Source organism: Protopterus annectens, chromosome 2.part1 (assembly GCF_019279795.1).
Source record: "Protopterus annectens isolate FY-2018-M chromosome 2.part1, PAN1.0, whole genome shotgun sequence".
Taxonomy (NCBI): Eukaryota; Metazoa; Chordata; order Ceratodontiformes; family Protopteridae; genus Protopterus; species Protopterus annectens.
Genome location: NC_056729.1, coordinates 208,417,611 through 208,442,812, shown reverse-complemented (window position 1 = coordinate 208,442,812; position 25,202 = coordinate 208,417,611). Strand labels below are relative to the sequence as shown.

General features: G+C 35.2%; 1 pseudogene; it reads left to right on the top strand.

Annotated features, from left to right (window-relative positions):
* Nucleotides 1–1,924: 1,924 nt before the first annotated feature.
* LOC122794736 lies at nt 1,925–2,541 on the top strand (annotated as a pseudogene).
* The last annotated feature ends 22,661 nt before the right edge of the window (nt 2,542–25,202 follow it).

Below are 25,202 nucleotides of genomic sequence, written 5' to 3'. Positions count from 1 at the left end.
AATTCCCTGTCCTAAGTGGTGCCAGGATCCTGTCTGGTCTCTTGGGGATTGACTCAATGGAATCAAGTTCCTTCCATGCCCATCAAAAGATCAAATCAATGGGCTCATTGGTGGGTGGAGTCACCCAGGAGGTAGCTGGGCCAGCTTCAAAAGCCTCCAGGAATATTGACTCCTCTTGGGAAGGGTTGTTGGTCAACCAGCCATCTCTATGCTTGAGAATTTCTAGAATGTCTCCAAAGGTGATATCATCAGGTGGTGATCTTGGGAACTCTTCCCCCTCATCGAAGTTATCCTCTGTGACAGACTGCTGAAGGGAATGCATTTGCCTCCTCGTGGACTTTTTCTTCCTAGTAACTTCTTTGGTGGGATATTTTGAAGAAGTATTAGAAGAGATCAATATACCCTGCTCGGTGTCCTGGTGACATATCTGGACTGGCTGTCCCTGTGGTGCAGAAACTCGCAGCTCAAGATGCAAAAACAATTGTGCCTGGGAAGTAAGAGCTGAGGAGGGTTGGAATGACTTTTCTATAGGAGCAGAGAAAGCTCTCTTTACTAATTTGAAAGCAGAATGCCTCAGAGAGAAAGAAACCGACGGCTCAGAGAAGACATGTTTCTGAACCGTTGGCTCCCTTCAATCCAAAGGCAAACCACTCAAGGAAGGAGTCAGAGCTGAACTGTCTAGCAATGAGGCTGTGAGGGGCAGAGATGGCATCAACAACTTTGGAGTTGACTTCAACACCCAGGATCTTGAGCTGGCACTATGCCTCTGAGAGTCATCTGGCTCAGAAGGTCTTGGAGCTGGTCCACTCAGAGATGCCACCAGAGTCAAAGATACCATGATCTTTGGATCCAATTTGGATGGCTCCAGGATCTTCAGGACTGGCTGCTTTCTAACCAAAGGTCGGATTGGAGAAGGAGTCAGTATAGGCAGTGTATTACTCTAGAAGGTCTCCAGATGGGGTTGGAGCCAGAAGAACCCCCATTTGTATTTGCATCAAGAGGAACTTTCTCATCATCCTGTCCATGTCAGCCTCAGTCAGACTTCTGGAGGAATGAGTGGAAGATGCTGTGGATGACACTTTAGAGTGATGATGCTTGGGAGATCTGCCCAGGAAAGGATAAGGGAGACCGATGGACACCGGATCAAAGAGCAGAGGGGATCTGATCTATAGTGTTTTATCTGATTTTGTCTTCTGATCCAAAGGGATTGGATTTGAAGGTTTCAAAACCTTGTGAGGCAGTTCCAAGCTCGGAGTCAAGCGACTTGTAGGATCTGGGGCATGCTTCTTAGCCTCTTTTTTCTCAAATTTTTTAGGGGTTTGAGCCCCAGATGATGTTTCAGAATATTTAGAAGGGAGTAACCTTCTCAAGATCAACTTAATTTTGTGATCAATTAGAGCCAAATGGTTGAAAGCTTTACAAATGTTGCAAGCAGAATCTAAATGTGCTGGGCCTAGACAATAAACACACTTAGAGTGTGCACCAGAAAGTGGTATTTTATGGCCACAGGCTATATATTTTTTAAAACTAAAAGCTTTGATAGCCATTATCTAAATTAAAGGGAAAAACTTGGAGAGAGAAAGATGTTTTTTCTTTTAAATAAGAAAAAGGGAAGAAGAAGTATTACCAGCAATGGTAAATTTAAGGTGTACCTATAAGTACAAAAAAAGGGAAAAGATTGCCAACTATTGTAGGAAAGAATTACACAACTACAGTGTAAAAGAGAAGGAAGGATATGCAATTGTTAGATAAATATTTATAAGAAATAAGTAAAAAAGTAAATAAAGAAATACACTCATGAACACTACTACCAGTGAGCTTACAGTGACCATGTCCATACGCAAAGGTAGCAAATGAGATCTGAGGGTGTTAGGGAACTAGTGCATTGTGGGTAAGGGAGAAGCACTTCATAGCCAATCAGCTGATGGAGAATACGAACAAGGAAGAATACAGGATCAACTCCTTGATGCAGACACACAGCAATTACTGAAAACTGCTTTGAAAGATCCTAGTCGTGTTGACTTGTTAACAGTTGCAAATTTTATCACTGACCAATCTCTGAAAGGCACTGCATTTTGCAAAGAAGCTTGTCATATTTGTTCTACTATAACACAGGCTGAGATCAAGCAAAGTGGGGCCAATGTCTTGCTCAGGCATCTGCTAAATAGGCTGCAGCAAGAGTTCCAAGAACAAGATGAGATGCATCTAAGGTCTTTGAAGGAATTAACAACATGCCAATGATGGCTTTGGTCAATCCTGTGTATGACTCTTTTATGACTAGCTCAAGCAGATGCACTTGAAAATGAGGAAAAGGTTGACTGCCTTGAAATACAACTTCATTGTATTGGCGATCAGCTGGAGAGGACAAACATGCAGAGGATGGATGAATTGTTCTTTCTGTTGCGAGACAGGTTCCTTGTGCAAGAGAATCTTAGCTCAATTTCCCGCCTACTGCTACTGGAGTTCATAGAGTTTCGTGCCAGTGGATGGAAAATGACAAGCACTGCTCAAAATTATTACTACAGCAAAGTGTCTGACTGATGTCTTAAACCCTATGTTTGGCAAGTGGCACTGGACAGTTTTTTTGTTTCATTTTTAAGCTTCAGTCTTTTAAAAAGATATTAATCTGAAAACTATTTGGGGACTGAGAGATAAAAATCAACTTGTAGATGGAACCACCAGTACAATCTCCGTTAAAGTATTTTCCTCCAAGGAGTGCCTGAGGTTTCTGTCATCGGTAAAACTTTTTTTAATTAATTTGCTCAAAAGGTGCTAAAGTTCTCTTAGTGGATTAGGTGTTGACACCCACTTATTAAAAAATAATAATAATGTAGAGCTGTAAACCCACTGCCCATCTGCTTAACATTTGGAATGAACTATTGTTAAAAGTACCAAAGATCCATTATTTTTTAGCCAAATTTACAGATTTTCAAGATGTTTTACTCTTGTCCTATCTCACTGCAGTACTGTGTAATACACTTGATTATGTTCCAGCCATGATACAGTATATGCAGTGTGTGCAAGCAGAGCATCCATGTTAAATTCACACAATTCACATTTCAAAAGTTTCAGTGTTCCATGAGCTGGAAAAAGCGACCGAGTCAGATCCAAGCATCAGATCCGAACCCATTTGTTGAGGAACTAATGAAAATGACAACATCAGGTCATGTTAACAGCAGAAACAGAATGTCAGTCTTGGTTTGCAAGTGGAAATAACTATAATTCCAGCAGAAGCCTGCAAAGAACTAAAAGGAACATTCTCCATAGCTGCATGAGGTACAAAATGATGTCCTCTAATAAATGCAGACTCAGAAATATGCAATTTGGAATCATTGCCTGAAATACTACATTGAATGCATTTCTTTTTTTGGCATGCATTGATAAAATGATCAAAAAGAGTACAGGAAGTTCCCCAATGCTCTGGCCAAATGTCCACTAATAGTATAAATGCCACCTCAGTTCTCCCATGAAAACAGGCTACTAGCCTAGTGGGACTAAGCCAGTCAACAAGGGATAAATAAATCAATTTGGGCTGTACTCTACATTACAGGGTTCTCTGATAGGCATCTACATATAGCATTTAGGTAAATGCACAAGCTCATTGTCTTTAAAATCTGGTTCAGCCCAAACCTACCAATCACTAGTACAGCTACCTAATCCATTAACTTATTTACTTCATAAAATTATTTACAGTGAATAAATACAACTTATCTAATATTGACAACAATCAATGTATCTGTCCTATCTACTAAAAAAAACACTTTTAAGTTTGTATACTAAAGTCTTGTCAAATAAATCTGACAGTTTTTTCAAATGCTTTTTCTGAAGCAAGTGATAGGTCTGTCCAAGGCAAATGATAGACTGTATATCTAGAGCAACTGCAATGGCTACTCAAGTATGATCAGATAAAATGTTTATCATAAAGGGAAGATTCTCTTAGATTACATTCCAATCAAACAACAGATCTCTTGTTTTGAAGACAAATTTTATCCTACAGTTGCTGTATAAAGCATAAAACCCATTCCTTCCGTTCTTCCTCCCTCCCTCACACCTGCATAAGAACACCTTTCAGGCAGCAACACTGCAAATCCTTCAGTAACAACAGCAGGTACAGCAGGGCAAGATGGATAAATCTTCTGTACATAGTCAGCATATTTCTCCTTATAGATTCATTAGGAAAGAACTAGGCAATTAGTCTGCTGAACATTACAAGCCTAGTCACATACTCCTATCCAAAAGTTCCTTCCAGCCTCAAGGAGGGCAAGACAAGATAGACCAAGGGAAAATTTGAAGCTGCCCATCCATTCATCTAGGCTTACCTTGAAGGTGGAAAGAGTAATGCTCTGCTTGGCATGTCATTAAAATGTGTTCTAAAGGTGAGGGATACACCTGGATATGAATCTATCATGCCAACATGTCTTATTTATCCATTAATGCAGGTTTAATTCCTTTAACTAGGTATTTGAGGTACCATTTGTTCTATGACTGAATAGGAGGTCAAGGAACACTAGATCTTTCATGGTTTGAAAGGCTAAACAAAGATCACCGAAGATGATTCTAAAAGAGACTGGCTAAAGACACACAGCTACTGGTCTGTCTTGATAAAGTACATTTGTGTACATAAACTTACCAGCAGATGTTCAAATGATTAGTGCTGCAATAGCCTTAGCTATGTAGATTATATCATGCATTGGATATAACATCCGGCCATCTACACAGCTTAAGGGCACCTTCTTCACCCTCAAAACATTGGCAGCTCCAGCAGGGATGAAGAAAATCAATGGCTTAGGTGCCCAGCACTTCAGAGCTATCATACAAATGGAGAGAGAGAGAGAGAGGCTAGTACCCTGAAAGAGGTCAATGCCAGGTAAGTAAAAATCAGTGTTCTCAACCTGGCAACACCAAATATGCAACAATAAAGGGGATGGAGGGCAGGTGTGACTACTGCAGCAGTGGTCATTTGAATATCTATTATTACAGTAAGTTTGTACTGCTTTGTAAATGTATGTACAGAGGACAAAGTTGCTGCTTTTATAATATTTCTAGAATCCACCCCTTTCTAAAATGTCACTGATGAGGACAAGGCCCTAACAGGGTGAAACTTGACCCTTCCTGAAATTGAATTGCTGTTGCAGGTATAACAAAAGGAAACAGCATGGGGGTGGAGCCTAGATGGCCAACTGAGAGCAGTGAAGTTTGAAAGCTCCATAAACTAGTATAATAATATAGGAAAATTGGTACTTTTCCATTATCGAGGCAACAGTCATAATGAGTGGTTGGAATCCTAGCGCTCATAGTGACGTTGATCGTTCAGCTGTTGCTGAAGTGGATACAACACACACACTTATTTTGATGTCAAATTTAGTAAATGTGGTCGATCACATTTAATAAATAATGGCAATCGTTTCACTTACAGACTTGTCTTACTCAGAATAATGCATGCCAACAGGGTTTAAAAGGAAGTGAATTAGCATGCATTGTTCGGAGAAAAATCAAGTGTCTAACTGAACTGATTGCAGTTATTTATAAAAAGTGATAGACCACATTTTTCTCCTAAAACTGCCAGTTGTAGGGAATGAGGAGGGGTTTGAGCCGAAATCAAGAGAGAGTTCTGAGGTGTATGTACATGGGACACATGTTACTCAGACTGTGTGAAATGGCAGGTAAATGCCATGGTCACACTTTGAAACCGACTGAAATGCAGAATAAAACAGAAATGCTCGCACATTTCTTTTCTTCACATAAATCGCAGTCTCAATAGTTAAATGCCACCCCCCCCAAAAAAAAAATAAATAGACTGTAGTGGTCTTTAATTAACGTATTCCTGTAATGTGCTGGCTTTTCAACATGCCTAGAAGTGAGTGTGCATGTGAGTGTGTGAATGAACGAGTCGTAATATTTTCCCTTTATGAACTGTTACCCTTTTCTTATACTTGAATTGCTGCACTTTGTTAACAACTGGAATACATTCAGCCACTCCCACGCTGCTTCATTTTTTTCCCCCTTGGCCGATAAACATCACTTTTCATTTCTATCCTCTGAAAACAAGATGAAATCAGGAAGTACTTGTCCGGATAACAGAAAAGTATCAGAAAATTTTATTATTTTCAAGTTTAAAATGTCAGAAGTCTGTAGATAAACTACTAAACTACATAAATATCAATTTTGGTGGAGATATACAAAAATGTTCCTGTCATGTAACTTGGAGATATATTGAGTCACTGAATATGAACAACTCAAGGAATTCTCATCCAGATGCTGCTTTGAAAAAAGAACTGCAATTGATGACATCTACCTTACAGGAACTATCTTTGAAGATGGATGGCTTTAAAAATGACTTAGAAAACCTCAAATTAAATTCTCAGAAACAGAATGTTACTCTTAAGAAACTATTACAGCAACACCATACAAAAATAACAAATATAGAGACTTCTCTAAATGACATTAAAGGGAGACTCAAAGAGGAAGAATTCCCAAAAGAATTTCTGCTTAAACAGAATACATGGCTTCTTAACAAAATAGATGACTTAGAAAACAGGGAAAGGAGAAACAACATAAGGATCTTTGGTCTGCCTGAAAACACTGAAGGAGAAGACATTATTTCATTCTTAACAACCTAGATTCCTGAAGTTTTAGACTTGAAAGAGGGACTTTCATTTGGAATTGAAAGGGCGCATAGAGCACTGAGGAAACCTGCTTCTAACTCAACAAATACTCCACCTAGATCCATAGTTATAACATTTATTTCATTTCTGGACAAGGAACTAATATTAAAATCTGCTTGGAGAAAATCACCCTTAAAATACAATCAAAGCCTGATAAGGTTTGACAATGATTATTCTTCCAAAATACTAGAACAAAGGAAAAACGTCTGGCCAATAATAAAACTGTTGAAACAAAACAACATTAAAGCACACCTGGCCTTTCCAGCCAAGATAAAAATACTTTTTGCCAATGAGATTAGAACCTTTAATGACTTAGAAGAAGCTACTATATTCATCAAAAACAACAACATAGTGTCTATCCCAGAAGAAATGGAATGGATGGCCCTACTCTTAAAAGAATAAAAGAAACAAATCCTTGGACTAATGCTAGAAAGAAGAAACAAAAAAAAATGATTCCAAGATAGCTGTCCCAAAAAATAACTCTTACAACTACATCTCTCAAAGTATCAGCTGATATGGTACATCACTTGTCATCTGTTTTTATTTAAAAAAGGAGGGTTTCTTAAACAACTGAGAAACAGTAATGACTTATTCAGAATGTTCAAAGAGTCCAATAATTCTTCACAAACAAAGGTAGGTCAAGATGGGTTACTATTTACATTATATATAAGCCAAACAAACCAACATATAATACTAACATAAAAGTTTCTATTCCCCTACTTGAACTCAGTGAATACTTATCTTGTTAATTTTTCATTGATTTTACTAATAATAATTTAAGTAATTAATTAATTCAACAAGGTACCATTCATCAGAGTTCAGACTCAAATGTAACAAATTAACATCATATATAATAACAGTAACAGTAGAGTGTTTTGAAAAAATGCTGTCATGGAGACTAATGCCTTCTTCAGTTAAAGTATGATTTAGAAATGTCATGTACATCCTGGTTAAATTATAGTAGCAAGCTCTTAGTACAAATGTCATCATTATTCTGTCTAAATACAGTTAATATCAAATATGGCAGGTATCACTGCTACGAGTGCTGTTTGATCAATCCTGATATGGTGTGCGTAGATGCAGCTGTGTCTGGCAGCTAGTACAAATGTCATTATTATTCTGTCTAAACATAGTTAATATCAATTATGGCAGGTATCATAGCTTCGAGTGCTGTTTGAGCAATCCTGATATGGTGTGTGTGGATGCAGCCATGTCTGGCAGCTAGTACAAAGGTCATTATTATTCTGTCTAAACATAGTTAATATCAATTATGACAGGTATCATAGCTTTGAGTGCTGTTTGATTAAGCCTGACATGGTGTGTGTGGATGCAGCTGTGTCTGGCAGCTGTTGTATGTTGCCATTTTCGTTTCTGGGAAGATGTGGGTTGTGGCTTGTGATCGACGTTTACTGATACTTGTGTATTAGGAAGAGACATTTGGTGTTTTAGCCTGGATCCAGGGCAAGGGGGTGGAAAAACTGTGATTTGGGATATTTTGTTAGAGAATAGTTTGTTTATGCATCTGCTGAGTGAGAGGTGGGAAGGCTGGAAAATGTGTTATCTCATGTTGTGGCAGCTTGTTGGGAGTTTTTTTTTTTTTTTTATCTGTTTGCTCTCCGTTCTTTTTCTGGCTCACTGAAAGGGAGGGAATTTAGGCTTGAAGTTGCAGTGAAGTGAAGCTTTGCTTCAGGTGCATCTTGAGCCTCTGGTATGCAGTACACAGACACACTAACAGAAACAGACACTCCCAGGTTGCTATGGTAATGGAGATAGAGTGAAAATAATGCTTAACGGTTCTGTGGAGTCTCTGAGATAATTCTCGGCAAAGAAGTTTTTGGTTAAAAAAAAATAATATATATATATATGTATATATATATATATATATATATATATATATATATATATATATAAAAATAAAAGGGCTGTTTTAAACCACATGTACACATATTGATGGTCTCCCAACACTTTGTTTAGCTCATTAAGTTGATTCTTGATAAAAAAATAAATAAATAATAAGCGCAAATTTATATTTAAAATGTATTTTGGTCCAAACACATTAAGGACTTACATAAGCATGGAAGTCTGAGTTATTGTGAAAGACTAAGAGCACTTGGTCTTGTGCAGTACCCTTTGCAGTGGTATGGGAGGTGAGCTTGCTCAGACATGTTGGGCATATGGGGATAGCTGATACTAGGGGTGTTTGGGGTTGCCAGGCAATTGATAGAGAGTCATCAGATTTCCTTTGTGGAAATATCTGTGGGAATGGACGGTGTGTTGAGTGGTTCACTGGCAGAGTGGTCACTGCATGGAACAGGCTGGTAAAATGGAAGAGGACAAATATTGGTTTGGATAGTTTAAGAACAGCCTGGAAACACATCACATGAACTAGTGAATGGTATTCTGGCAAAACTGGATGGGCATTGTTGCCCGTGCTTGAAGTACTGATATGTGTGTATGTAAGGATGGAAATATACTTATAACAAATAAGAAACTAGAAGGGTCTCATAATTTAAAGTCTATGGACTGTATAAACATGCTTGGAAGGAGCTAATAATAAGAATAACCATTACAGCTTGTGGTCTCTCAAATAACTAAGCAACAGCCAAAAAAAAAAAAAACACACACACAATAGTTATGTAATGTATGATTTGAGTAAATCTAGACATAAAATATATAATCGTCATATAAGATGAAGCAGTCTGCTGAATTTAGATAGTAAAGACAGGATTTAATAACGTGGGCTTGTGTATAATAACACTACTGTCTTAACTTGTCATAAATGACATACACTACATTGAACTTGAAGCATAATGATTTTCTTATATAAGTAAATATGCATAACAAGTCATGTAATTGCTTTAACTTGAATTGTAGTTTTTGTAACCCATCTTGATCATATATAATATTTAAGCGGTTACCAAGGTAACTAATGTTTTATACATGACATCAAACTGACAAAGTCATTCAAGAGAAACAATAGAAGCCTGAACTTGAAATGTCACAGAATGTAACAATCATATTCTGAACAAATAGTATTAAAGTGACAATAGACACTCAGTTTAATAACATGGGCTTGTGTATAATAACACTACTGTTTTAACTTGTCATAAATGACATACACTATATTGAACATCAAGGGGAAGCAAGATGATTTTCTCATATAAGTAAATGTGCATAACATGTCATATAATTGCTTTAACTTGAATTGTGGTTTTGTAACTCATCTTGACAATACATAATACTTAAGCTGTTACCAAGGTAACTAATGTTTTATACATGACATCAAACTGACAAAGTTGTTCAAGGGAAACAACAGAAGCATGAACTAAGAATGTCACAGAATGTAACAATCACATTCTGAACAAATAGTCCTAAATTGACAATAATCACTCAGTTTAAACTTTGCTAATTATACAAAATAGAATGTTGCCATTTAAAATCTAAAAACTTTCAGTATATATGCCATAAAATGGCAGTTTATGAATATGGAAAGGGAACTTACAATCATTAATCACAATAAGTGATTTTTTTTGTTTTTAACCTATAATTTCACTCATTTTATAATAAGAAATGACAGATATGGAAATCCTTATGTGTAGGAAATGGGGGGAAGAGGGATGCACTGATAATTAAAATGCGCTAATTTTCATCAATGTTTACATAAAATATACTTGATGCTTTAAGTAAGTTAGCAACAAGCAAAGTGATTACTTAAATGCTGGCAAACAATGAAATATAACTTCTGATATATCCAGTAAAATACATTGCATTATAAACATTAGGTATAAATATTATTACTATCTATTTATATTAAGCAATAAGTTTTGAAAGACTTCATCAATAAGGGTGAATATGTTAAATAACTGTGTGCTATAATCTTTTATTGAGGTTTTATATATGATACATCCTACTTTACCATGACTGAATTGCTTGTCATCTATCTTTTGTGTAAATATTAATTGCTTATACAATAAGTAGACATTTATATTGTATTAGAATTCTGTCTAATCTACAATAGTACTATATATGTACAAAATAATATAAATATTGCTTATTCCTATTACAGATATTTTCCATATGATAATTAATTTTATGGAGCTTAGATTTCTGGATTGTCAAGGTATGAGTGATAATCTGATGGACAGGTTTATCCATCAGATTAGGAATGATTTTCATTCCATGACTAATACAGATCTTAGTTTTGTTAACATTTATTAATTTAAATTTATTTCACAAAAACATTTTTAGTATGGCTGACCAAAACATGACATTATTGGTAAACACTCAAAGTATAAAACTGATAATTTCCTTTAAAAGCTCAAACATATACTTTATAGTTATCCGAGGAAAATGTTTAATAGTCACAATAAAACAAAAAATACATAGTCTAAATAACCTAAGATGGATTTAACTTTATTACCTTTAAATAGCAATAGCTTAAACAATCCTAGCAAGAGATCAAATCTACTGAAATATTTAAAACTGAAAAAAGCACAAATTGTCTTCCTTCAAGAAACTAATTTCAAAACAAATGACAATTACAAATGGAATCCTAAGGAATATATGATATTGGCGCAATCCACTTATAAGACAAAGACAAAAGGGGTAACAATTTTTTGGAAAACAAATGTGATTAACCCAGAAATTATTTATAAGTATGAAGATAAAGAAGGCCTTATGGCATTAGTAATAGTTAAACATAATAACAGAATATGGACCCTAACCAATCTATACTGGTTCCCAGGCATTGGAACAGGAACTGTTAAAAACACTTGGATTTCATTTCCAATAATTATAAAGGCAACTTAATATTAGGAGGAGATTTTAACTGTATATTTGATATTTCTGAAACTACAAATAAAAGACTGCTGCATACATCTGCTGTATCAAAATCTTTAAATAAGTGGGTAGAATAATTTCATCTTGTAGATACTTTCAAATTTAAAGAAGATAAATGTTTGTTGTTTTCCCATCAAGATCACAGATTAGGTACCCAAACTAGAATAGATAAAATATTTGCTGCCCATGACTTACACTCTACAATCATTCATTTCTCAATCACTCCCTGCCCCTTTTCAGACCACAATTCATTGATACTAAAACTTCAAAATGGGTACAACCCATTAATCTTTAACTCTAGAATTTCAGCATATATAACTAAACTTAAAGATTTCAAACCCTGGTTATTATATGAATTACAGTTCTTCTTAGATATTAATTACACCACAGAGATAAATAAAATAACGATATGGACCTCATTAAAAGCTTACATATATGTTAAACCCTAACTTGGTATAAAAAAAATCAGAGAATGGGAATCTGAATTATTAGATCTACAATCCAAACGTTTGTTAGTAAAAGCTGAAAAAAATCAAAATCATTTGGAGATGAAAAAGAAAGTAGAAGTATTAAGCAATAAATGCACCGAAATTCTAACACATAAAACTAGTTTAGCTTTAGATAAACTAAAAATTAATACCTTGGCCACTTCTCCCAAATATCTACATAATTTATCCACAAGAATCAAAATACAATCAAAAGCTAATACGATTGAAAGTATCTTCCATGAAAAGAAAGGGAAAAATGTCTCGGATATAGGTGACATTCTTGATGCCTATAGAAATCACTATAGGGAACATTTCCAAAAAGAACATATACATAGCGATCAATTAAATCTAGATGAAAAATGTTCTAATATAAAAAAAAATACCAGAAAAATTAAAACTAGATCTGCAAGCACCCATATCCTACAAAAAAAATACGGATACAATAAAAGAGGGTAAAAATAATAAAGCTAAAGGTATAGATGGCATAATTATGGAAATATATAAACTTTTTCCTTCAAAGAAACTATCCATCTTCCATAAAACTCTATTAAAAATTCAGTCACAAGCTTTAATACCATCCGCTTAGAGATATTCCTTAATCACACCAATCCTAAAGGAAAACAAATCCCCAAACCGCTGTACCTCATATAGACATATATCATTATTAAATAATGACTATAAGATATTTATGACAATATTATCTAACAGAATGAAAATACCACTATCCAAAACAATAAATAATGATCAAACTAGATTTATATATCTTAGACACACATGTGACAATATTAAATGGATAATTTCTCTTATAGATTATGTTAATAAAGAAAATAAAGAAACACTCATAATTGGCTTAGATATGGAAAAAGCCTTTGATTCTCTAACTTGGGACTATTTATTCAAAATCCTAATGCTATTTGAATTTCTCACATCCTTTGTTCATCTCCTAAAGAATATATATACAAATAACTTAACATATATCAAGTTAGGTCCTTTTACCTCTTAATCTATACATATAACAAAAGGCACTAAACAAGGATGTCCCATGTCACCAATTCTATTTGCTCTGGCTACTGAAATATTGGCAGATTCAATTTGTAACAATATAAAAATCAAAGGAATAGATGTTTATGAACAATACAATTCTAAAGTAATGCTATTTGCCGATGACATATTACTAACATTATCTAATACAAAAGAGACATTAGAAGAATTAGATATATTAATTGACAAATTTCACATGACGTCAGGACTCCATTTCAATAAATCAAAATCAAAATTTTTATTTTTAAATAAAAAAAAAGAACTGCAGACTAAGAGGGATCACATTAGGGAAACAAGAATCTACCTTAAAATATCTAGGAATTGAGTTATGCAAGGATAATAATGAATTAGTCTCAAAAAACTACAATAATATCATCAATACAATTAAAATCTCTGTGGAAAAATGGAAAAAATAATATTAACATTTGAAGATATACAGTTAATAAAAATGGTTTTACTGCCCAAAATACTATATATAGCATTGGCAATACAACTGTTACCAGAAAGGAATATACTTAAAGAAAAAAAATCATGTCTAATAAAATTGTTATGGTTTCCCAAAAGAAACAGAATAGCTTTAATACATCATGTCAGACCATGGAAACAGGGAGGATTAAACTTTCCTGATATAGAAACATATATAAAAGAATCAATATCTAAAACAATTTCAGATTGGATAAGTCCAACTTACTCTGCAAATTGGAAATAATTACTAACTGTAATATCAATAAATGAATTTGATTAGCAAAAAAAATTAAATAGATAAAAACAATTTGCCATGGCACATATGTATTAGTATGCAATATAACATAACTAAACCCACTAAAACTTGTATGATTAAATTATTACATTGACTCATTTAGGAAAATTATTAATGCAAATATAGATTTAAAAATCTGGTTTGATCTTTTAACACCATTTATAGTCACAAAGAACTTTCCACATAAAATATATAGAGAAATTATTAATTCCTGGGAACAGAAAGGATTTGTTTGTTGGCTCCAATGTATCAAAGAACTAAAAATTTTAGATATGCAAGAAATAAAACAACATATAAATTTCACAACAGGACTGGCTAACTTTACAGAGTATTCTGTCATATTCGCAAGATTTAAGTAGAATAATTAACAATTCTTTATTTAAAGAAATACCTAAATTTACAAAATACATATATGAAATCATATATAATGACTTTGACATGGGAAATAGTATTTCAAAATTTTAGAAAATATTGATAAACTATAAAACAACACCCAAAACCGCATATTCGAAATATATAACAAAAGGACATTCAATACAGTTAAATAAAGATATTAAAACAAATATCTTATTATCGATAAAATATAAATTGTTTACACAATACTAGAAAGTTTTTAATTGGAAATGCCTGCAAAGAGAATACTTAGCCCCAGACAGAATCAGTAAAATTAGTTATTCCATAAAAGGAATATGTTGGAGATCTGAGCAAGTACATAATGCAGATTGGAACCACATTTTCTTTGATTGTGTTAAAATTAAGCCATTTTGGAATGGTATTAATAACTTTCTACAAACATTATTGAATGAATCATTTTATTTAACTAAAGCTCTTGTATTATTAAATGTGAACTGAGGTCCTCATTTTAATAGATCAAACATTTATCTAGTATGGACTATACTTGCAATTTTAAGGATGTGTATAACAAGAAGATGGAATACAAACACAATACCAACTTTGGAAGACTTCTACAGCCTACTGAAGACCACAGCATTATTGGAAATTAAAATTAAAGAACTAAGAATTTATCCAAAGCCATTTATCAACAAACCTTGGGGAAAAGGCTTATCACTGACTGACACTATACAATAATTGATCAGACACTCTGATAATGGATTGGACATACTTATAAATAACTGTATACATTAAGATCTATTATAGTGTCTGGCTAATGTAAATAGTGTACATAGTTATTTAAGATGTTATGTATAAATACTATGGAATTCATTCAAATGTATTTGAAAAATAAAAACAATTTTGAGAAAAAAAAGGAAACAGCATGTGACAATCTTTTGCAGAGAGTCTGATTTGACACAGGCTGTCTTTTTTCTTATATTCATAAGAAATGAATAGCTGATCAGAATTTCTGAAGGTTTTAGACATGTCAAGATAATATCTTTGTTGTCTGTGTGCATCTAGAGCATAAAGGGTTCTTCCTCTGTTGTTTTTAGGTTTTGGAAAGAAAACAGGGAGATGGATAGCTTGGCTCTAAGTAAACACATATACTACTTTAAGCATAAGAAGGATTAGTTCTAAAGGAAACCCGATCTTTGTGTAACACAAGATAAGGTTGACCCACCATGAGAGCTTGCAACTAAGATATTCTTCTTGCAAAAATCAAAACTATTTTCCATGTTATGAACCTCAGATCAGCCTGATTTCAAATGGAAATCCATTCAAATGGAGCAAGAGTTAATTTATCCTGAAAACCTAAGGAGAGGCCACCTGTTTTCTGAGTGACCTGGTATGCAGCACCAATTTCAAAAACATAGGAATGCGCTGAAAAGGAATGATCCATGGACAGAGATACTGAAATGGCTGAAAAATTAATCTTGATAGAAAAGTAAGAAAGGCCAGAGGATAATAACCCCCACAAATATTGCAGAACCAGAGAAATACTACCCCTAAAATGGTTGTGGTTCTTGTCTCAGTATCAACTAAACATATTTTTCCAGTTAGCAGTATGATTTCTTAGTAGCATATTTCTTTATATACATTAATAAATTTGTGAAAAAATGCACCAGGATAAAGCTCTTGAGAAACAACTCCCACTTTAATGACTTTAAACGCAGTTAAAAACAAACGTTTTTCGTCTTACAAAATAGTAAAACTTCTTCAGAAGAGTATTATTACATGCACCAAAATCAGCCTTTAAATAAACTCTCATTTGAATTTGGCGCCAAAAAAAGAAATGCCTCTATCTGTGACGTAACCTCTGAAAACCTAATATCGCTATTTATCCCAAAACTAAATTCTACTCTATTTTATTATAATAGTAACAATAATAATAATCCAAGACAGGGGACATCTAATGGTTCTTCAATAAATAAGAGTAAAAATCAGGGTTTTCAGAGATACCCACAGAAGAACCGATGGAACAACAAGAAAAGAACCCAGAACAACAGGAGATGATACATGCCAATATAGAACAGAATGGACCTGTTATTATTAAAAACATTAAGAATGATTTTGTTGTTTATAATTTTTCTTCTTTTCAGGTAACAGAGACTTTGGTGAACACACTTGCTAAGGTTTTGACTTTTGTGCCATCCAAAAGAATGAATATAGCTGAGACAATTTGTGATCTTAAACTGTAAGGAAACTTAATTTGAAACAACTATTTAGTGTTCAACAAGAAAATTTCAGTAAAGAATTTAGAATAGCAAGTTGTTACAATCCACCCTTGCATAGTGCTCTGGCTATTTTTGAAAAAATATGTGAATTAGATTTGAGGAAGTTAAGTCAAAATAATGTAAAATTTAGTGATAATTTAAGTAAAGAAGAAAGAGATGATTTAAATTATATGTTACAAGCTAATATTAGAATAATGAGTCCAGATAAAGGTGGAGGTTTAGTTTTAATGGATGTCCCAGATTACATGGAACGGATTAGAGATATATTGACAACTGAAGTTTATCAAATGGCATCTATTAATGAATATAATAAAGCAAATCAGTTTATTAAAAGCTTTATAAACAAATTGTTTATAGATGCAAGAATAGATAGTCATACATTTCATTTCTTGTTAATGCCAGTGCCTAGAGGTCCATTTATTTTTGGAGTGCCAAAAATCCATAAGGATTTATACAAACCCCCATTTAGACCCATCGTAGATGGGAGAAATTCCTCAACATATGCATGTGCTAAATTTATAGATTCAATATTAAAGAAATATGTAGCAGAAGAGAATTGGATCATTAAGGATTCTTGGTCTTTTTTACAAAGATTGAATAATTTTGAATATAATGATGACTTTAATTTTCTAACCATAGATGTTAGAGAATTATACACTAGCATCCCCCATAATGAAGGAATCGAATGTGTAGGGGAAAGAATGCGTCAAAAACGTGCATTAATTTCTGAAATTTTTTAGTTCAAGAAATTTTAGATATTATATTATATAATTTCATCTTTTTTGATAAACATTATTATTTGCAAAAGAAAGGTGTAGCGATGGGATCACCATGTGGTTCAAGTTATGCAAACATGGTGATGTCATATTGGGAGAACACATATGTGTTCCCCAATGCTTTATTTCACGATGTAGTGAGAATGTATGTGAGATTTATTGATGACATTTTTGTGATAATTGAAGGAACAGAGCAAACACCAGAAAACTTGGTTGCTATGTTTAACCAAACAACAGAATTTTTGAGTTTTACACATACATATGACAGTTCGTCTGTGTCTTATTTGGATATTAAATTGACAAAAAATAGACAATTAAAACAATATGAGGCTTCCATATTTAGGAAACCTACATACTCAACAAATTTTTGCATTTTGCTAGTGCTCATCCGCATCATCAGAAGCGGTCAGTCCTTAGGGGACAATTTGTTCGAGCAGCAAAAATGATAACTACAGGAAAAGAGTTTGAGGAAGAATGTAGCAATTTAAAGATCATGTTTCTTAATAGAGCATATCCATCTAACCTCATAGACAAAATAATGTATGAGGTAATAAGAAAGCAAAATAACGGAACATACACACCCATTCTTAGTGATGTAAATAGGAGGGGGGTAGTTCATGCTAGTGAAGTCAATATGGAATTGATTAATAGAGAAAAATTGGGCCAACAAAATAATAACAATTTTAATGTAGTCTGTATTATGAATTTTAGTTCCGATGCAGAACATATAAGAAAGATCATAATGAAGAATTGGTCTTTATTGTATGATGACATTACTTTAAAATCTACATTTAATTTCGAACCTAAAATGGTTTGGAGAAGGAAAAATAGTTTTAAACAGCTTTTTCAGAAATAACAAAAATATATTTTAGTAAAGAACCCAGGGATGATGCAATGTGGTTCCTGCTCATTTTGTTATTTAATGGATACAGGCTATAGTATTAACATTAATGGGTATAAAATATACCTAAAAGGAAGGTACAATTGTAATTTGAAAGGAGTAGTCTACATAGCAACATGCCAGGGATGCCCATCATTTTATGTGGGTAAAACTGACCGACGACTAATGGATAGAGTCTCGGAGCATGTTAGATGTATTAACCAAAGAAAAGATGAAAACGCTTTGGCTAGGCATATAAACATGTTCCCCCATCAAAGATTAAAATTTAAAGTAGTACAACAAGTACCCATGGATATAAGAGGGGGACCCTTTAGTTTACTTTTAGAAAAGTCAGAACTCTTATGGCAAATAAGATTAAACGCATATGTTTTTCCAGGTATTAACGATAAATGTTCTATTATGTGCTTGTTAAAATTAAGAAGTTTAGATAGATAAGTAGTGTGTATATAAATTTATTATAAATATTTATAGTAAATAAAATAGTAGGCATTTGTTAAAAGGTTTTAATTCATATATAATTATTTTATTATAATACAAGAGAATTACAGTAGATTAGGTGAGATATTATGTTATTTTAAAATTATGATAACCTTTAGCAAATCAATATAGTATAATAGTAAATTCATGTTTGTGCTTGATGTAAAAGAATAGGTTTAAAATACAAAACACATACTTGCTTCTTAATATATTTATAATAGGTTTTAGTGTAGGTAGTATAATACATTTATTCATTTAATGTTTTATTGATTGTATTTAATTGGGTAGCATTTTAGTGGTTTTGATGTAATTTGAATCCATCTGTTTGTATATTTTGTAATATTATAATAAAATAGAGTAGAATTTAGTTTTGGGATAAATAGCGATATTAGGTTTTCAGAGGTTACGTCACAGATAGAGGCTTTTCTTTTTTGGCGCCAAATTCAAATGAGAGTTTATTTAAAGGCTGATTTTGGTGCATGTAATAATACTCTTCTGAAGAAGTTTTACTATTTTGTAAGACGAAAAACGTTTGTTTTTAACTGCGTTTAAAGTCATTAAAGTGGGAGTTGTTTCTCAAGAGCTTTATCCTGGTGCATTTTTTCGCAAGTTGGTTCGAGTTTTTTGAGTTTGCACATACATTAATAAATGCTGCATGCCCTCAGAAAATAGGTATCTAAAAGGTGTTAAAACTCTAACATCTAGGCAGATAGTTGAAGTTGTTTCAAGTTGGGGCATATTAGGCAACTCCTGCTTTGTGTGAGGAGGTCCATTTTGTGAGGAAGCTTGTGGCAATTGTCCTTGGTCCTTTCCAAAAGAAGGGAGAATAGCTGCTGTCTTGGCTGGACAGGAGGATCCACAATGATTTTTATAGAGTGCTACTGCATTCTCAGAATTATCAGTGGAAAGGGTGGAAAAGCATACAGGAACATTCTTGTGCAAGAAAATAAAATGCATCTGTTTTCCAGGCCTGCTTGCAAGGAGACCTGAAGCAGATTTTTGCCAGTTGTTTGTTGTGAATGGAGGCAAATAGATCTATCTGAGGTATTCCCCAGAGCTAGATCAATTCCTGGAAGATCCACTGATTCAATTTCCTATGCAGCTTGTCTACCACAAACTTTTGCTCTGATGAAATGTAAGATGCCTGCAGAGTGAGACTGTGCTAAAAAGCTATAACCCAGGCTACCATGGCTAGTCTCCACAGACAGTAAGATCTGGTTCCCCCAACCCAGTTTCTTTATGTACTACTTCACTGTGGTGTTGTAATAGTTCAGGGGATCATAGATGACTGAGAGTTCAGAGCATTTTTACTGCCAAAATCTCCTTTATGTTTATGTGTTGTGGTCTGTTCTTTTTGTTCTGAAGACTCTGCACTTTTACTCCCATAGACCCTGTTCCCACAGCAAAGTATACGACATCTGTAGTTATGGACTATGCTGGAGCTGGAAGAGAAAATGGGACATCTGTATTCAGATAAAACTGGTCTCTCTCCACCAAAGCAGTTCCTTTTTTATAAATCCCAGTACAGTAATTTGGATTGTCAGTGGATGTTGATGTTGATGTTGAAACCATACAGATATTAGGTACCATTGAATCTTTCTTATTATAATAAGATAATGTCCTCATTTTAATAATGATGCAAGTATAAACTTTAAAATATGAGCTTGTTAGTCAAAAGTTCTAAAAATAAATGTGGCATAAATATGCAATTTCCAGATCTATAAATGCTTTAATATCCTTCTCAGAGGGGGATGGAGTGGCATTTACCAAATGTTTAGGTGCAACAGGATTTAACAAAGAAATCACTGCAAGGTCGTAGCTAGGATTAGAAAATAAATGTGTATAACCGAGGATTTTATACAATCTATCTGTTTCTTAGGAGCAGTAAGCAGGCTGTCAGGCAAGTTACAGGCTGTATTAAAAACATCCTCCAATGCTGGAAGAAAAGGAAGCACATAAGTTCCATTTGTAATAAATTATAATATTTTTTTCAAAGACAGTAAAATATCATTATAATCCCAGTAAAACAATTGGTTCAGTCTTGAAAAAGAAAATTCTTCTAAGGAACTTTCAGAAGAAATCCTCTCATCAAAATCAGAATAATTTACTGAAGAAAAGAAAGCAGGAATTGTCCCCTCAAAATCAAGTTACTGTTCAATATACTGGGTATTTGCAGAAAATTAATTATTTTAGCTGCTACCAGTAACACTAGAGTGTCTATATTACCTAACTGAAATATTATTTCAGCAAATACTAAAACATCGACACAAAAATAGGGAACTACATAAATACCGAAATACCTGAACACCGAAAAGTGCCACATTGAATTGTCATAGTTGGCCAAATCTCAAAAACTGTAGTGTCTGATGTCACTGCCTTGATTAGGTATATGGTAGTCATATACAAAAGTAAAATAAATCCCAACGATTATGACCAAGGAACAACCACGAACCAACAGTTTTTCCAGTTTCAGATATGATAGAAATAAACTCTGTTTTGTATAAAATCCAGCAATTTATTACAGGTACCACCTGGTACCTGTAATAAATTGCTGGATTTTATACAAAACGGAGTTTATTTCTATCATATCTGAAACTGGAAAAACTGTTGATTCGTGGTTGTTCCTTGGTCATAATCGTTGGGATTTATTTTACATTAACTTTGCCTGGCCAAGCAACATTTCCATTGAGTGTGGTTATATTAGTTGGTATTATATACAAAAGTAAGTACATACATATAACATGATGTTAAAATAAATGTTAAAACTTCATTCACAAAAACTAAAACATTACAAAATCTCTACTTTATTCACTTAAAATCATGGAAATATAAAGGTCTACTCCATAATGTAACGTAAATATTCTAAATGGGTAGTATAAAAGTGTTAAATACAATCGAGATCATTAGTTAGGGTTTATGTGACTTTATTTCTGTTATTTGAAATGGACAGTACTAACGGGCTATTTGTTTATGTCACTTCATATGTATTACACTTTAGGTGGTTAGTCTGTTAACCAAACGGCACTTGCATCAAAAACGCAGTTCATCAACTTCGTCATTTGTGGGGGGCTGCACCCCTCACACACCCCCCAATTATATATACCAACTCCGAGATTGCACTACAGTGAGGAAAGGACAAACTTTTCTGAACTTCACTGTATCACGATCTTACTATGAACAGGTCAACGAACGGCATTTTCAATGTAAGTGGCATTCAGTTAACAGACTTTTCCGTTATACAATATAGACCCGGTTAGGTGATATCCAATTTATTTACATTGCTCATCAGCAACCCAGGCTGGAGATGCTGGCCAACTATTTTAATTTGACAAATTGACTTTCAGTGTTTACGTATTTCAGTATTTACATAGTTCGCCATTTATATGTCAATGTTTTAGTATTTGCTGAAATAACATTTCGATTAGGTAATATAGACCCACACTAGAAATAGAAGGGTCAAGAGCCTGAACTAAGCCCAATAAATCACTCATATCTAAAGTAATACACACAAGTAAAGATAAATGTTTAACTTTCTGCTTCTTTTCAAAGGAATTTCCACAGAAGCAGCCCAACACATATCAAGCACATATCCCCTGAGGACAGGCTTCCCAGTCCATCTAAGCAGAGAGTCATTCCCTACTCTTTCCTCTAAGCATGACAATCATACCTCTAATCCCCTTAGTGCAAGAAATATGGATACAACTAAAAATAATGGGGGGGGGGGCAATGGCCCAAAAATACATACAACCTTTAAATATTGCTCTTATTCACTTTGAAAGTTGATACAGTAACCGGTATTGCATTAACATACATTTTCTGAAGGGTTTGTAGTCGGAAACTCAAATGTCTGTCATTGGTACTCAATGATTTTCCAGAAAAGCACAGTTTTTATGAGAAACAGACCGACAGTAAGAGGCAAAAATCTGGACATTCTGCAAAAGTCTGGACATTTGAGACATATGCTGACAATGGTGGTTCTTCCTTTTCCACCAAGGACACTCCAACATCTACAGAGGATGTGTCTAACCTCAAGTTTATGGTGGCTGAAGGGACTTCAGCACAGGGAGCAAAGGTAAATGACAAGTGGTCTGATGAACCAGAAATTGACACAGCAGAGTCACCCATCTGCAGCTGAGGGAAATTTGTAGTCTGTTGAAGGAGGAAAGACTGTCTGGAAATGTTCTTTTTTGTGGTTGGAGGAAAGAACAGAGGAATGCGTAGGTCATTCCATGGTGAAACCAATAATGAATCCTGAAGTCCAAGTAAGATGGACAGCAGTAATTGGTGAAACTGGTAAGCATTAAAAAAGTAGTTTATTCCACCAAAAAGATAGTGAACACAATGAAAATCACTTTAAACACTTACCCTATTCCCCAAATATGGTTTGACACAAGTTTTAAGTAGAAAAACAAAGAAAATAAGAAGTTATGTACTCACCATAACGTTCCATCTGAGTAGGTGGCTTCATTTGTCTGCAACCTGTGGGTCTTGGATCCGATATCGGATCTGAGCCGGCAACTTGTTTCATAGCTAATGGATCTGAGCTCCTAGCTCCTCCCCTCACCCATAATCCCCTGCCAACCCTCCATGACCTCAGATCAAGTTTGCCCCTCTATAGATACCCAAAAAGGGTATTCCAATAAACAACCTACATAGATCCATTTTGAAGGCCAGGGGGAAGGAGGGGGGGATGGGTGCAGACAAATGAAGCCACCTACTCAGATGGAACGTTATGGTGAGTACATAACTTCTTAATCTGAAGTAGGGACTTCATTTGTCAGCAACCTGTGGGACAGAGTCCCCAGCTACCTGAATCTTGGGTGGCCATCATGGAAGGATATTGTGGAGCACCGCACAGCCAAAGGATGCTCTCCCTCTAGAAATTACGTCCAGTTTGTATTGATTAATAAAGGTATGAGATGAGGCCCAAGTGGCTGCCGAACAAATATCATCCAACGGAACTCTAGATTTGAAGGCAGCAGAAGTAGAGATGGAACGAGTGGAATGTGCGCGAACTCCTTCAGGTGCGGGTCTCCCAGAAGCTTGGTACGCTAAAAGAATACATTGGGAAATCCAGCGTGACAAGGAGATTTTTGAGACTGCTTACCCCAAATTAAATTTGGCAAAGGAAATGAACAGCTGGTCGGATTGCCTGCGACCAGCAGTCCTATGAGTATAAAAACATAGCTGCCTATGAACATCTAATGAGTGCAGCTTGTACTCTCCTTTATTCTGATATTTAGGAAAGAAGACCGGTAGATTTATGGATTGATGTATATTGGCTTCTGATGCTATTTTGGGAAGGAAGGAGGGATTGGTCCTGAGGTACACTGTCCGGATGAAAAATCAAGTAAGGAGGCTTCACAGAAAGTTCTTGAAGTTCCGAAACTCTTTTCGCTGAAGTAATGGCTACAAGGAATGCTGTTTTCCAGGACAAGTATTTGAGATCCACTGAAGTGGCAGGTTCAAATGGGGGAGCAGTTAGGGCTTGAAGAACTAGTGAAAGATCCCAAGGGGGTACGGCTTCTTTGATAGGGGGTCTGAGCAGAAAAGTACCCTTGAGAAAGGTTTTACACAATTTGGCCGACATCAAGGGCCCTGTGTCATGTCCCACATGGTAATGGGAGATGGCCGCCAATTGTACTTTGACGGTTGAGCAACTAGCGCCTTCCTGAAAAAGTCCAGTTAGGAAGTCTAGTATGGATGGAAGAGGGGCCTTAAAGGGATCTAGATTATGATGCTCTGCCCAGACGGAAAAACGTTTCCATTTACTGCGGTATACTTTCCTGGTGGAAGGTTTATGCACTGCCACGAGGATGGCTTTGACTGGTGAAGAGATACCGGGAGTCCTAACTATGAGTGGAACTGGAGCAACCAAGCTGTCAGCTTCAGACTGTCCAGATTTGGGGTTGACAAGCCCGACGGATGGGAGATTAGATCCAGACTGGGATCCAGAATCCAGGGGGGATTCACTAGGTGAGACCACAGGTAAGGGAACCAAGTTTGCCGAGGCCAGAATGGGGCAATGAGGATCATCCTGCTCCCCAACCATGAGGCTTTCTGTAACAGCTGTAGCATCAGGGGTAGAGGAGGATAGGCATAAAGTAGACCAGGCGGCCAAGCATGCACCAGAGTGTCTCTTGGAGTTTCCCCTGGAGGGGGAATCAGAGCGAAGAAATTGTCGCATTTGGTGTTTGAGGGAGAGGCAAAGAGATCGCAGCAGGGTTGCCCCCATATTGCGAATATCTGCTTCGCTACTAGTGGGTTGAGAGACCACTCATAAGAGGAAAGAATGGTGTGGCTGAGTTTGTCCGCTAGGATGTTGGCCCACCCCGGAATATGCATTGCAATCAGAAAGCGGTTGGTGGAAATCGCCCATTCCCACACTCTCATGGCTTCGCGGCATAGAGGGTAAGACCTGGTTCCCCCCTGTTTGTTGATGTACCAGACAACAGACATGTTGTCCGACTGAATTGCAATAGTTCCTACAGGGAGGAGATTCTGAAGTGCTTGCAACGCATACAGCACCGCTCTCATCTCCAGAACGTTGATATGCAGGGAGGTCTCTGTATCGTTCCACGTGCCTTGGACTGTCCTGCCTGAATAATGCCCCCCCCACCCGAGG